Source organism: Schistocerca cancellata, chromosome 5 (genome assembly GCF_023864275.1).
Source record: "Schistocerca cancellata isolate TAMUIC-IGC-003103 chromosome 5, iqSchCanc2.1, whole genome shotgun sequence".
In the NCBI taxonomy this organism is placed as follows: domain Eukaryota; kingdom Metazoa; phylum Arthropoda; class Insecta; order Orthoptera; family Acrididae; genus Schistocerca; species Schistocerca cancellata.
In genome coordinates, this window is record NC_064630.1 from 77,688,394 (window position 1) to 77,704,126 (window position 15,733).

Here is a 15,733-nt window from a genome sequence, read left to right on the forward strand (position 1 = left end):
TTATCAGGAAATAGACAAAAATTACAAGCTAAGACAGTTTTAGGTGAGAAATTAACAGCACAACTAAACTAACTGACAGAAACAGTACCACAGACATCAGTCAGGAGAAGAAAAGGATATTGGATGTGGGACAGAAGTTGTTAAAAACCGTATTTTGCATGGCAGACAATGAAGAAATACAAAATTAAATGATACACTAGAACAAATGTAGGAAAGGCCAAATTCCTCTAGAATTACAGTTAGATAGTTAATTAATTAGTCTCATGTTTCAAGGATTATTTCCACAATAAATTGTAATTATATGGAATGAGGCATGTTACATATACATGGCAAATTAATTTTTAAACATGACTTCATACTGAACATTTATCTAGTTTTTTCCTTCCTTTCCCATTATTATCTAAAGATATGAGTTAGCATTTCTTACCCACCACCATTTGCACATTACAGTAACAGAAATCCATCTACAGAACAGGAGTTGTCAAGGAGAAACTTTTTTAGTTTGTTTTCAAATTTTACTTTGGTATCTGACAGACATTTTATATCGTTGGGTAAGTTATACAAATTTTTGTTGTAGAATTATGCACGAATTTTTGTGCTAAGGACAACTGTAATATAGAGTAATGAATGTAATTTTCCCTTCTGGTGTTGTAATTATACACTGAAGAGCCAACGATACTGGTGCACCTCCCCTATATCGTGAAGAGTCCCCACAAGCACGCAGAAGTGCCGCAACATGGCGTGGCATGGGTTTGACTAATGTCTGATGTAGTGCTGGAGGGAATTGACATCATGAATCCTCCAGGGCTGTTCATAAATCTGTAAGAGTGGTGGAGGGGGAGGAGACCTCTTCTGAACAGCACATGGCAAGGCAACCCAGACATGAATTATATTCATGTCTGGGGAGTTTTGTGGTCAGCGTAAGTGTTTAAACTCAGAAGAGTGTACATGGAGCCATTCTGTAGCAATTCTGGACGTGTGGCATGTGGCATAGTCCTGCTGGAATTGCCCAAGTAAGTCGGAATGCATAATGGACACGAATGGATTCAGGTGGTCAGTCAGGATGCTTATGTATGGACCACCTGTCAGGGTCGTGTCTAGACGTATCAGGGGTCCCTTAACACTCCAACTGCACAAGCCCAACACCATTACAGAGCCTCCACCAGCTTGAACAGTCTCCTGTTAAAATGCAGGGTCCTTGGATTCATGAGGTTGTCTCCATACCCATACTAGCCCATCCGCTTTATACAATTTGAAACGAGACTCATTCGACCAGGCAACATGTTTCCAGTCATCTAGAGTCCCATGTCGGTGTTGGTGGGCCCAGGCGAGGCGTAAAACCTGTGTCATGCAGTCATCAAAGGCACACGAGTGGGCCTTCGACTCTGAAAGCCCATATCGATGATGTTTCGTTGAATGTTTCACACGCTGACAGTTGTTGATGACCCAGGATAGAAATCTGCAGCAATTTGGAGAAAGGTTGCACTTCTGTCATGTGGAATGAGTGTCTTCCGTCGTCATTGGTCTCGTTCTTCCAGGATCTTTTTCCAGCTGCAATGATGTCAGAGATTTGATGTTTTACCAGATTCCAGATATTCACGGTACACTCGTGAAATGGTTGCATGGGAAAATCCTCACTTCATCACTATCTCGGAAATTCTATGTCCCATTACTTTTCCGTTGACTGTAACACCACATTCAAACTCACTTAAATCTTCATATCCTGCCATTGTAGCAGTAGTAAAGGATCTAACAACTGCGCCATATATAGGTGTTGCCGACCGTCTTCTACATTTTTACATATCTCTGTATTTGAATACACATGCCTATACCAGTTTCTTTGGCATTTCAGTGTATATATAGTTATTGATACAGATACAGATAGCCGTACAATGGTGCAACCTCAATGGAGGGGTATCTGTTGAGAGACCAGACAAATATGTGGTTCCTGAAGAGGGGCAGCAGCCTTTTCAGTAGTTGCAGGGGCAACAGTCTGGATGACTGACTGATCTGGCCTTGTAACACTAACCAAAACAGCCTTGCTGTTCTGGTACTGCGAATGGCAGAAAGCAAGGGGAAACTACAGCCGTAATTTTACCTGAGGGCATGCAGCTTTACTGTATGATTAAATGATTAAGGCGTCCTCTTGGGTAAAATATTCCGGAGGTAAAATAGTCCCCCATTCAGATCTCCTGGCGGGGACTACTCAAGAGGACGTCGTTATCAGGAGAAAGAAAGCTGGTGTTCTACAGATCGGAGCATGGAATGTCAGATCCCTTAATCGGGTAGGTAGGTTAGAAAATTTAAAAATGGAAATGGATAGGTTAAAGTTAGATATAGTAGGAATTAGTGAAGTTCGGTGGCAGGAGGAACAAGATTTTAGGTCAGATGAATACAGGGTTAAAAATACAAAACCAAATAGGGATAATGCAGGAGTAGGTTTAAAAATTAATAAAAATATAGGAGTGGAGGTAAGCTACTACAAACAGCATAGTAAACGCATTATTGTGGCCAAGGTAGACATGAAGCCCAATCCTACTACAGGTTGTATACATGGAAGAACCCTGGCGATATTAGAAGGTTTCAGATAGATTATATAATGGTAAGTCATAGATTTAGGAACCAAGTTTTAAATTGTAAGATATTTCCAGGGGCAGATGTAGACTCTGACCACAATCTGTTGGTTATGAACTGTAGGATTAAGCTGATGAAACTGCAAAAGGGTGGGAATTTAAGGAGATGGGACCTGCATAAACTGAAAGAACCAGAGGTTGTACAGAGTTTCAGGGAGAGCATAAGGGAACAATTGACAGGAATGGGGGACAGAAATACAGAATAAGAAAATGGGTAGCTTTGAGGGATGAAATAATGAAGGCAGCAGAGGATCAAGTAGGTAAAAAGACGAGAGCTAGTAGAATTCCTTGGGTAACAGAAGAGATAATGAATTTAATTGTGAAAGTATCTAACCAAAATTGTAGCCTTTCATTCTGTGAAAGTATCAGTGATAATATTGTTCTGAATTAATTATTCAGCAAACCTGCAGCTGAGTGTTTCTTGCACTCCTCCATTTTGCCAGAAATGCAACATGTATTTGACTCAGCAATAAAATTTAAGAGAATAATGGCATTCAGGTGGTACTGGAAAATTAACTTTTGGCGCTGATGTTATTTGGTTCTTTCATCGGTGGGTAACTGTACTCTACTACTCATTTTCATATTCAATTTAAGCAAAGGATTTGGATTATGATTCAGGCTCTTAGACTGAAACACATTGTTTATCTCAATATATATATTGTTAAAATTTTAAGTCATACACAAAACCTACATTTCCAACATTTTTTGTAGCACGAAACAAACTTACAAAAAATTTTACCAATTGCTTACTGTGTCAAACCTTCGACATACAAATTCTAACTCTGAATATTATCTAACAAATCCAATTTGAAATCATTATATACCTCCTCTCATTTACGTGCTAAGGTTTGGTCTGGGGCAGTGAGCGCGACCTACCTCACAGCTGTCACCACACGTCTCCTTCCTCCGGGCATCTACCTGTGACTTCTCGGTTTTTTACTGCACGTGCCCAGCTTTCTTAACCATCAAAGAACCTTCTGCTCAAAGATATTATACTCGTTCCACCTTGCAGTTGGCAACTACCGACTATTTTCTGGAGCCACCCTGATCAGACCTTAGCACAAACCTTTCAATTGATGAAAAGAGAAAATACAAAAATGCAGTAAATGAAGCAGGCAAAAAGGAATACAAACGTCTCAAAAATGAGATCGACAGGAAGTGCAAAATGGCTATGCAGGGATGGCTAGAAGACAAATGTAAGGATGTAGAGGCTTATCTCACTAGGGGTAAGATAGATACTGCCTACAGGAAAATTAAAGAGACCTGTGGAAAAAAGAGAACCACTTGTATGAATATCAAGAGCTCAGATGGAAACCCAGTTGTAAGCAAAGAAAGGAAAGCAGAAAGGTGGGAGGAGTATACAGAGGGTCTATACAAGGGCGATGTACTTGAGGACAAAATTATGGAAATGGAAGAGAATGTAGATGAAGATGAAATGGGAGATATGATACTGCGTGAAGAATTTGACAGAGCACTGAAAGACCTGAGTCGAAACAAGGCCCTGGGAGTAGACAACATTCCATTAGAACTACTGATGGCCTTGGGAGAGCCAGTCCTGGAATACTCTCTTCCAAATTTTCAAGGTGGCAGGGGTAAAATACAGGGAGCGAAATGCTATTTACAATTTGTATAGAAACCAGATGGCAGTTATAAGAGTCGAGGGGCACGAAAGGGAAGCAGTGGTTGGGAAGGGAGTGAGACAGGGTTGTAGCCTATCCCCCGATGTTATTCAATCTGTATATTGAGAAAGCAGTAAAGAAAACAAAAGAAAAATTCAGAGTAGGTATTAAAATCCATGGAGAACAAATAAAAACTTTGAGGTTCGCCGATGACATTAGATTAGAAAATGAGACACTTAAAGTAGTAAAGGAGTTTTGCTATTTGGGGAGCAAAATAACTGATGATGGTTGAACTAGAGAGGACATAAAATGTAGACTGGCAATTGCAAGGAAAGCATTTCTGAAGAAGAGAAATTTGTTAACATCAAGTATAGATTTAAGTGTCAAGAAGTCGTTTCTGAAAGTATTTGTATTGAGTGTAGCCATGTATGGAAGTGAAACATGGACGATAAATAGTTTGGACAAGAAGAGAATAGAAGTTTTCGAAATGTGATGCTACAGAAGAATGCTGAAGATTAGATGGTAGATCACATAACTAATGAGGAGGTACTGATTAGAATTGGGGAGAAGAGGAGTTTGCGGCACAACTTGACAAGAAGAAGGGATCAGTTGGTAGGACATGTTCTGAGGCATCAAGGGATCACCTATTTAGTATTGGAGGGCAGCGTGGAGGGTAAAAATCGTAGAGGGAGACCAAGAGACGAATACACTAAGCAGATTCAGAAGTAGGTACTTGGAGATGAAGAAGCTTGCACAGGTTAGAGTAGCATGGAGAGCTGCATCAATCCAGCCTCAGGACTGAAGACCACAACAACAACATCATTACTGCTTTTGAACTGCAGTGGATTTTTTACAACTAAGTTCATGAGGGAATAATTATACTTTGAAGCAGCAGACAGAATTTCCAACTCTTTAAACAGATGTCTACAACATGATTGTGGGTGAGCACCAAGTGTTATTCTTACAGCACGTTTTCACACAATGACAACTTTCTTTCTTAAAGATGAATTACTCCAGAACATTATTCTGTTTGACATTATTGAATGAAAGTATGCAAAATATGTCGTGTTACTGATTTATCTTTCCCCAATATTTGCAATGATTTTAAATGCAAATGTCCTCAATTAAGTTATTTTACGAGTTCCAAAATGAGCGTTTTTCAATTTAAAGTCTCGTAAATATGGACACTTAAGAATTTTGTAGTTTCCATCCTATTTGTTATTTTCTTGGCATTTGTTACACTCATTATTAATGTAGCACCCCTAGTTGTGGAGAACTGAATATGTTGTGTCTTTTTAAAATTGAGGGTGAGACCATTAGAAGAAAACAGTCAGTGATACTTTTCTGTATGTAAGCTTCGATTAATTGCAATACTAGTCTCATCTGCAAAGAGAACTAATTCTGCTTTTTGTAAATTAAACGGAAGATCATTTACATATATGAGGAATAATAGTGGCCGCATATTGAGTCTTGAGGAACCCCATACATAATTTATCCCCGCCAGAATAATGCCTCCAGACTACATTAGTTGAATTATGAAGTACAGCTTCCTGCATTCTTTTGGTTGGGTATGACAACAGAATGGCGTACTATGCAGTTGACGAATATGGAACAGAATGTGCATTAATAGGAGAATGGCAAGAGAATTCACAAAAAAAGTTGTGAAGTATACTGTAACAACTTGGTAAGAAATCAGACTCGATTTAGTGCATTATGTGGGAGAATGAGTATAGTCAGACCGTTTCTTTTATTGGAATTGGCTTGATGGAGCAAGGCTAGAAACAGCAACACTGCAAGAAGCAGTTTATAATGCTATGCTTTGACATCTGAGTTCTGCACCGTTGCTTCCAATACAATCACCAGCAGGATTACGGCAGGCACAAAAAGAATTCCCCACAGAACTACAACATGTAGTAACTCTAACCAAGATAAACCTAGCCTTATTCTACCACATCGCATCCATTGAAGTTACTTCAGATAGAGCAAAACTATCCATTCCATTTTCAATAGTGTTCATGAATGCATAATACCAGTATTTTACCATTCACCCTCGTCTGATTAAATGGGGAACTGTCAACAAGAGGATCCAAATACAAACGCAAGTGTTACTAATCTCACAACAAAGATGAGCTTACGTCCTCATGTCATTAGCGGAGTTACAAGATTGTATAAGAGAAAGCATCAAGATATGTCCAGCTAGAGTGATACAGACTAACGTACAGGCATGTGAGGCACAGTTGTTATTAGGGAAAATAGAAGTATTGGAGTATCAAACAGAAGTGCTAACCCCAAAACCATATTTCCATAGAAGAAGGGCACATTGAATTTATTCAGTTTTCGCACCAGAGCATGTCGTTTTAAAACTGTTGCATGGGCATGATCAAAGTAAAACTACAGAGCAATGGTATATTATTAAATGGTACAGTACAACTTGTGGTATAGCAGGAGCACCATTTCGTCTTTCAGCTACTATCACAGGTATGACCTTGATACAGTTTTAACGATCTAATGGTACTGGCTGGAAAACCGTTAGAAGTGTTACCTACTGTAACAGTTGTGATACTAATTGTAGCACTTCTGCTACTAAATGTAACTGGGTTTTCTCTTTTGATGCTGTCAATTGTCAGGATGAGCATTCTAAAGCATTCTGTCTGGGTGAAAATATTAAATAAATTAACATTTCTCTCTTAACGTCATGTGGGCAGGGTGGGTTCTTCCTAGGCTCGGGTATGAGGTAGAATGAAACAGCATTTTTACATAAGATAACTTTTATTGAAAGTTTCGTACAACTGTATCTTACTGGATGTTACTGGCTTGGAGAGCGGCAGCTGTGCCATTTGCGAAGCCTTCTGTTGAGGCAGCGGCGGCGGCGACGGCATCGGCGTCTGATTATGCGTAGCGGTCTGTATCTCGTGTCGCCGTCTCGCTCAGCTGACTGGAGACGCGCAGCACGAAGTGGCCCGTTTAATTATTGCGAGCGAAGTCGTGCATCGTATGGTGATACCTTGGATGTGGCGCCCCAGTTTTTCTCTTCTCTAAGCGGCCGCGTGTGTTGTGCGTCGGCCAGCGGAGCGGCGCGGCGGGGGAAGGCCAGTGTCCCGGACTCGAACAACAGACTCCCGCTTGCCAGTCTTCGGCTGTCAGATCTTCATCCCAGCTCACAGGTGACTGCTGATGTGAGGCCGTCTCCTTCCCGTCCTCGCGAGTCACCCGGGTACGTAAAAATCAGACTTCAAATACCTTTTAACTTCTGTCTTCTGGCGCCGAGTCTGCTGCTTGCTATTCCATTACAGCTGCGGACTTGGTGCGTCTGTGCATGATGCAGTCTCTTCTTGCATGACGGTCTTCAGCACCGAAACTGACTGAAAACAACTGCTACGCTTCTTCGTCTTCTTCGTCTCTCATCTCCGTCTGTCGGGCCCACCGCGTCTCGCGTATTTATTCACTTCAGTTTACTGGAGGTGAACGACTTCACGGTCATTGCCTCTTCTGTCACGTTGAGGAGCTTCTCGAAGAATCTTCTTAACGTCGGTCATTGGCTCTTGGAATGTAGGCGAGGGCCTTTGATCGCATGTGACGACTGAGAAATACGTGAGCTGGTCATTGCCTCTTCCGTCACGTTGAAAAGCTTCTCGAAGAATCTTCTTAACGTCGGTCATTGGCTCTTGGAATGTAGGCGAGGTCCTTTGCTCACATGCGACAACTGAGAAACATGTGAGCCGGTTGGGCGATGCCCTGACGGCTGAATCGACAGCGCCCGCTTATGTGGAACTTGCTGACTTCACGGTCATTGTCTCTTCTGTTCTGCTGTTCTGCCCGCTGTTTGCCAGTATGTAACTCTCTATACTAAACCCAGTTTTTCATTTATATTCTAATTTATACTTCACTTTGATTTCACTAATTTATTTACTTAAGTACCACTCAACACTACACAAAACCTACTGTTCCTTAACAACACCTTGACCCGACCTACTGCACTGACTAGATGAGCTGATAGCGTTATAGAAAGGACAAGCTTTGGCACAACAAATGTTCCAACATATTCAGAACTATAGAGATAAACAATGGTATAACAACACGAACATAAGTATTTCCCCTAGCAGTGCTGCCATGGTTCTGTTGACAGTTTGTGCATTTGTAATTTGTGCATTTGTAACGGATCCCGCCGATTCCACGTGTGACCGATTCACCTTTGCATTTTAAATGAGCGAATCACGTGTAATCGAACTGTTCTTTAGCGTTACGTAGCAGGGAAATGAAAGCTTTTTAACTATGAACATGACAATATTTAGCGATATTAGTTAATAATATTGCTTGAAATTGAATTAGTAATGTGCTGAATAAGTTTTGTACCTCACCTGAAGTGAAAATACAGCGTTGGCCGCGCTATGCGCCGTGAACCCGGTTAGTGGTTGAATTTACGACACCACGAGCGTGTACTGCTACCCGCCATGACTGACTCACGAAAAAGAACTGTCGACCCTCCCGATCAGATTACGTGCGTCTCCTCAGAAAAAAACTGATTTTAGTTAGCCCAGTAGAACTTTTTTTATTAAAACTGCACTATATTTCACTGTTTTTACTAACATTAACAATAATCTCTACCAAAATTTTTGACACGTGTTACCTAACAGAATATTATTGTTAGTAAGGTACCTATTTGGGATTTAAAATTCGTTCCAAAGCGAAATGTGGATAATGGGCCTCGATTTTCAGGATGAGTACATCACACAAGTTATTATACACACAACACTTTATTTGGACTACCTGGATTTGGTTTTATCCGCACCTCTGTAGCAACCAACTTTCAGCTATGTAGCCTTACCTTACAACAGATCGACTGGAAAAAAACTATATCTATGAAGATTGTTTTGGTCTCTGAAGAAGCAATTTAAATACAACTACTTTCTTTCAGGTTATATTTTTGAATGTGTCTGAAGTAAATTTATATTAATGACTTTTGTGGCAACAATTTTACTTGGAAACAAGATGGAGGCAGACTGAGATATTCTTCCAGGGCTTAATGGCTGTCATCTTTATTTTTAATAATTACATAAAGCTAATATTCCGCTAAAGCAAATTTAAAGATAAGAAATCTCATAAAACAGAACTTTATAATGACATATCCAAGCAACCACCCTTATTATCTCCTCAAAATGAAAGTGGACAATTATCCTCGGAAATCACTTCTATGCAACACTGGAAGATTGTCCTAACTCCAAAATTAATTACGATCCTTTTGACTCTACAGGGTGATACCAAATTTACATTTAACAAAACGGACAGGGAATTTTGGATCTGTTTATGACTTTGGGGAGAATGATTCTGACAAATACTCTTAACTAAATTATATTCAAACTTTCACAACTTGGGGCTGACTGTGACATCCTGATACACTGCTTTTTTGGTTGTAATTGTATCAGTGTTGACGTTGTTGCTTGCTGAATGAAAATTTGGATAAGCTCTTCACTTCTCCAGTAATGGAATTAATCTATAACTACCATGCACATGTGGTAGCCATGTTAACTTTCTATATCATTATCTCCATATTCAGTCATGTAAAACCAGTAGGATATTCTTGCTTCTTAACACAAAATAAAGTGGGGATGACTTGAGGAACTATAAGCCACTGCCACACCAAATATTTAGCACTTTTACACTGAATTTTTACCATTTCAGTTTCACATTGCCAGACATGGCATGCCACAGTATGACACCACCAAGGCTCGACTGCAATGCACCTGATTTTCTGCTCTTTTTCTCCTTTTTGCTGCTCTCGCCAGGGTCATCCAAAAGACTGGCGGTCGAAAAGCCATAGGGGTTTCCCTACCTTCGTAATTTCAATTCATTTAAATGAATTACTGGTTCTCATAGCCTTAGAACGTTACAGTAGATACATTTATAAATTACATTCATTTCCATACTTTATTCTCCATAAAATTTTAATGTTTTCAAAAAATACACTGTCGCTCTAACGAACATCTATCACAGAAATAAAACTTTTACATCTTGACATCTTTATAGGGGTTTCTTTAACACCAACCTTCAGCATAAGATCGATAATCTTACTGAGTCAGTTTTGATTTGATGGATTTAAAATAATTTTTTTAGACATATCAATTTGAGTTTAACTGCAGCATCACACATTCTACCTTTGCCTGAGGTGTAAAACCACTCATCCACCTGAATCACCAATCCATTAAATATCTGTCAAATGGCTAAACAGTATAATTAGGAACTGTAATATTGTGTAAGACATTGTACATGATAATAAACTTGTGCTAGAAAATGAAGACTTGACAAAGACAATATAGCATTAAGAACAGACCAAAATCCGTTGTGAACAAACTTCTCAAATGTGTGGATAACAGAAAATTGACTGTATGTAATCACCTATCCAATACACATTTTCAGAGATTGTTTCAGAATCACACTAAGAACAATTCAAGCCAATTTTCTGAAGAACAGGGTAATATTACACAGCAGACATGTATTATGGGCAAATATAAAATTTTTTCAGAGACCTCTCTGGCCATCTCCAAGCTAAGGCAAGCCAGGCCAATGGCCCGTGTCGCAACAAAACGACAAAGATGCAAAACTCTGGCAGTGTAGAAAGCAAATCATACTATGAAGATATTGCCTCACCTTGCATGAGTGAGAGGCTTGATTCGTAAACTCAGCAATATGACCTCAATGAGGAGAAGACATCATGTTATTCTAATAGCATGGTTTGGTTTCATAAGAGAAAGTACAAATTTCATAAGGACAGCTATCAGCTTGTTGATATGGTCGAGAAACAATATGCTGAAGCTATGAAGCGCGTTCTTGCGAAATAGAGGGATGATGAAGACCAATGTTGAGCCCACGATAGTAGGCCACATTCGGTCATTGCTGACCAGACATGATGTCATTGTCTCAGACAAGCAGTAATAAATACTGCGACTTCTGAGCCTTGGTCTCCATCTTTACATCGCAGTGCACCAGCTACAAGGGTGAGCCTGTGATGCACTGCTTCCATTTACCAACATGATATCAGCCTTCGAGACTGATACCCATATAGTCTGCCATACTCATTCGCTGTAAGCTGCCGACCTCTCACAACCACAGGTGAGAAGACTTGGAGACCTCTGTTTCCAGCTTGCTGAGTCAAACTAATGGTGTTTGGTGCACCGTCCACCTGTTGCAATACACAGGAGGTGCGCTAACCTCTACTGCCCCGACTAGTACCTGACATACTTAGCCTTCCTCAGTGGAAGGCTATGCTGTCACTCATCTCCACACCATGCAGAGCTGCTGAGAAATTAACAGAGCAAAGCCCTTTGATGTCTACGAGAGCGCTCTCACAAAAATGCAGTCTCCATGCTGAACAGCAAGACCTGTTGTATGGGCTATGCTCATTGTCAATGCAACCAGCCATCTGTTGGACACAATTTTTATAGGAGCTGGATGCTGCAGGGGCAACTTACGCCAGAGACAGCTGAGACATCGTTAGCAACTTCTAAGTCAGTGCTCTGCACTGCTGCCATCCAGGTTGCCAACACACAGAAGAACATACGATTGAGAACTTAAATACAACAAATTCTCGTTCCGCTAATGTTGTATCATTAACACTCATTGCACTGACTGACCTGTTCTACTACATTCCATGCTCCATCATTCTGAAACAATAGGGTTCTCAATTCAGGCCTCTAAAGTTTATTTACAAGTATATGACATACAAAGACAGGTAATATGTGGAAAGATAGATACATTAACCAAGTTTCTGGTACATTCCAAATAACCAGTGAGTGCACCCTTGGTCACCCATCACACATCAATAAGGTAATCCAGTCCTGTCCATATGTTCACTAGCATGTTTCCGTCAATATGATACATGAAAAGTTAGATACACTTACCAAATTTCTCGTACATTCTTTAAATGTTCAATTTATGCACCTCTGGTCGCCCAGCACACAGCCAAACTGTAATGTAGCTCCATCCACACATCACCAACACGTTTCTGTCAATGTCATCATAGCGGTAGCAGCAGCACCATTACGTGAACCAATCAAGAGACACTCCGGCTGGAAATATTGAGTTCAAGAAGAAAGGTTGTCAGACTTGAACAAGAACTTTTAGAATGCCTTATAATTTGTGCAGATGGGGGCTGTCCTTTAAGTGCCTTTGATTTGTGTTGTTTCACAAAATATCGCTTGGACAGTGAGTGCAGTAACGTAGATAAATTTAAAGACTGGGTATGAGTGGTTCTTCGCTTCCAAACTAATCACAAAAATAAGCCCCCTCAATGCATGTTTCAGAATACTAAAAGGAGCCAAGCACAAGTGTCCCCAGCGATTACTGACATTTTCTTTGATGAGCCAACAGCACCAATGGAACGTACTTCAGCCAGTGTATCATCACATCTGGTAAACCAGGCGATAGACCAGAGAGTTACCGCCCCATTGCCCTTCTCAGTATGGTATATAAATTACTAGAAAGACTGCTCCTCAACAGAATAGGCCAGACTATACTCAAAAAAATCCCTATCGAACAAGCAGGATTCCGTCCATATCGCTGCTGTACAGATCAAGTCCTATCACTGACAACATATATAGAGGCGGGGTTCCAGAAGAAAAATAAAGTAGCTGCAGCATTCGTAGACCTAACAGCAGCCTATGATACAGTTTGGAAACAGGGGCTCATGTACAAATTAATCTGTGCCGTCCCCTGCAAGAAGATAACCAATCTCATTGATGATATGTTGTCAAATAGAACCTTCCAAGTAATAATGGGGAATGAGAGAAGTAAACAGATGAAACTCAATAATGGACTCCCACAAGGCTCTGTCCTTGCACCCCTTCTTTTCAGCCTTTACATCGCTGACATGCCTGCAACCAGATCGCGCAAATTTGGTTATGCTGATGACTGGGCTCTAGCAACAGCCCACAGAAATATAGAAACTGCCGAAGATATCCTTACGAGTGACCTAGGGATTCTCAGCGAGTACTTTAAAAAATGGAGACTACAACCTAGTGCTACAAAGACGGAAGTATCTGCCTTCCATTTGAACAACAAAATGGCCAACAGAGAACTACAAGTCTATCTAGATGGGAAATTACTAAATCACAACAAACACCCAAAGTACCTTGGGGTTACCCTAGATAGGACACTAACATTCAAAGAACACCTGACGAAAACTGCAGCGAAACTTAAAACACGCAACAACATATTGCAGAAGCTCTGTGGCACCACTTGGGGCTCCACAGCATCTACCTTAAGAACATCCGCACTTGGCTTGGTGTATCCAGTGGCAGAATACTGTGCCCCAGTGTGGCTCAACAGCAAACACACACACATGGTAGATAGCCAACTTAATGCAACAATGCGTATTATATCAGGCACAATCAGGCCAACTCCTACAGTGTGGCTGCCCGTTCTCAGTAACATAGCCCCTCCTAACCTGCGCCGTGAACACGCTCTGGTTAGAGAATTTCAAAAAATCATGACCAACCCTCAATTACAAATCCATGAAGATACTCACGACATCCAAGGAAACCGACTCCGGTCTAGGAATCCTCCACTAAAGACCGCACAGGCTCTGCACCAAACCAACTTCAAAATAAATGACCGATGGAAAGAGGAATGGGAGAGCAGAACAGTAGTAAACTGCCACAGTATGCCATGCATCTTTAGTAAACCAAAAGGATTTGATTGCCCTCGCAAAGTTTGGTCAACTCTTAATCGCATCAGAACCAACTGTGGGAGATGTGCCGACTCCTTACACAGATGGGGTAAACTTCCTTCGGCCGCTTGCGACTGTGGCGCTGAGAGACAGACGGTCAAACACATCGTGCAGGAATGCCCACTAAGGGCATACGAGGGTGACCCACAAGATTTCCTAATGGCGACCCAAGAGGCAATCGACTATTTACTATCTAAGCTGGACGTCTGCTTGTGACTGGTCTTCTGTGAGTGTAACTTTACAATTGGCGGTGTCCTTATATACAAACTGTTATTTATTGCTCTGTTTATACATATGTGATTTTTTTTTAATCGTGTTGTTTCTGTAATTTTTACTGTGATGTTATGAGCCATACGCTAAATAAAATCACATCTGATAATAAACTATGATGAATCTTCACTCTCTGACGACCCAGGCCGATGTTAACTTATTTTTAAAAGGATTTGCATAAACCCAGAGAGGATGATGAATAAAAACAATTCGAGTGTATCTGTCATGTTTTCTGCATCTGCTTCTGGGATGCTGCAGCCCAAATGTAATTTACACATCAGTATACATGTATTTCTTGTGGACTGAAGGTGGCCCTCCAGATGCCTTCTACAATCACAATAAGTCTGGTTGGATGAATGGAAATTGCTTCCTTGACTGGTTCCAGAGAGTCGTAAAACCTTACTGTCGTCTATTTGAGGAGAGGAAGCTGGTGGTAGATAACAATTTAAGTTCTTCTCTGCTCCAACGATTGTCAAGCTACGTGAGGAATGCAGCATCTCGTTTGTATTCCTTCCTGCAAATCGACGCATTTGACACTACCATTAGCTGTTGCCCTCTACCAACCACTCAAGATAAGCTGGAGCAAAGTTATTGAGAATAGTAAATCAAAATCAAATGTCAAAAGGAGAGCATTTGATTAAAAGTATATTCCTTTCTTCTGAAAAAAAAAACATTAAATTTAATGGAAGAACCGCTAAAGGATAATATCCTATCTGGGTTCAAAAGGAAAGTATATTTCCCCTTAACTAGGAATTGGCAACTTGGCAATTGAACATGAAGAAAGTGAGGGAATCACCGACCCAACGACTGCAACAAACAGTCTGACAGAATTCTTAAAAGCAAGGCGTAAGGGGAATTATGAGAGCAGACAGGAGCGAAAAAAAGAAAGAAAAAATGCAGAGACTGGCTGGTCCAGTTGGTCGCAGTATTACTCTAACGGACTTTCAGAAAACCAATGTAGATGATCCACAACAGTTATCTGATGATGAAGAAGAAACTCTTCCAAACGATCTAGACTCTTCTGCAGAAGATGCACAAAATGGTGATGCAGCCACTGTAGATAATGAGATAAACAATTCAAAGCAAGCAGACTGGGTTAAGGTCAAGTTTTCTTGTGATAAATGTGTGAAGGTGTTTATTAGAAACGTTCTTCAAGCTGATAAGGAGAATGGACAATACAATTGAATGTTTCTTCACCATTCGATCAAGTGCTCAGATATGTTTGTTTTTTTCCTGATGTGAGTGATGATAGTGTTTTCTCAAAAGCTAATATTTCATTTTCAATAAACTTATATTTCATTTTCAATAAACTGCCAGCAACCATTAAAAACTTGGTTTCAGATAAAGCACGTTTTAAACAGAGTTTGAAAGATTTTTTGACAGACAACTCCTTCTACTCCATAGATGAATATCTAAACAGAACTGTTAAGTTAGCTTAAGTAAAAATATCTGTTCGATTTCAGTCTTGACAACATCTGGTCACAACAGTC